This window comes from Silene latifolia, chromosome 3, assembly GCF_048544455.1.
Source record: "Silene latifolia isolate original U9 population chromosome 3, ASM4854445v1, whole genome shotgun sequence".
Taxonomy (NCBI): domain Eukaryota; kingdom Viridiplantae; phylum Streptophyta; class Magnoliopsida; order Caryophyllales; family Caryophyllaceae; genus Silene; species Silene latifolia.
Window position 1 is genome coordinate 55,710,408 of NC_133528.1, and position 820 is coordinate 55,711,227.

The window sequence follows — 820 nt, forward strand, 5'->3', positions numbered from 1 at the left end:
ATGCTTGGAAAGCATTCACTTGTTCATTTGTTCCCCTACATTCACTTTGGTCATGTCCCAAAGTTCCACAATTCTCACATATCCCACTTGGGATTGATGAGGATGCCGTCATGGCATTAACATGATGCTTTGGTGATTTTGAGGCTTCTTCAAGTCTAGCCATAGCTTGTTCAAACTTCAAATTGATTGTGTCAATGTGAGCACTAAGTTGAGCACCCAATTGAGTAACGGAGTCCACTTCATGCTTTCCTCCTCTAGTAGCCTTGCGAGGTCTACTATATTGTGAGTTATGGACCGCCATTTCCTCAATATTGTTCCATGTTTGATTGTCATCAACTTCGGTGAACATTCCATTTGATCCCATGTTGAGAATGTTCCTTAAATCTTTATATAAACCGTTCCAAAATTGTTGTACCAAGAACCATTCGCTAAGTCCATGGTGAGGACATGAGCGACAAATTCCCTTGAACCGCTCCCAAGCTTCATACAAAGATTCTTCATCCCTTTGCTTAAAACCCGTAATTTGAGCTCTTAGCATGTTAGTCTTTTCCGGTGGGTAGAATTTTTTGTAGAAAGCTAGAGCCAACTTCTTCCAAGAATCAATTCCGAGAGTGGCCTTATCAAGGCCCTTCAACCATTGTTTCGCGGTGCCAATTAGAGAAAAAGGAAATAAGACCCATCGAATTTGGTCTTGAGTTACACCGGTTTGAGAAATCGCCTCACAATAGTCACAAAAGGTTTCCATATGAGAATGAGGGTCTTCACTAGGCATCCCCCCAAATTGGCTCCTTTCGACTAATTGGATAAAGGCGGATTTGGC

At 42.0% G+C, this 820-nt stretch overlaps 1 non-coding gene across 1 annotated transcript; it reads left to right on the forward strand.

Moving 5' to 3' along the window:
• The first annotated feature begins 431 nt into the window (after positions 1-431).
• On the forward strand, positions 432-538 carry LOC141650527 (small nucleolar RNA R71). Its single transcript, XR_012546553.1, has one exon. It is a non-coding gene; the product is annotated as a small nucleolar RNA R71 (small nucleolar RNA).
• The last annotated feature ends 282 nt before the right edge of the window (positions 539-820 follow it).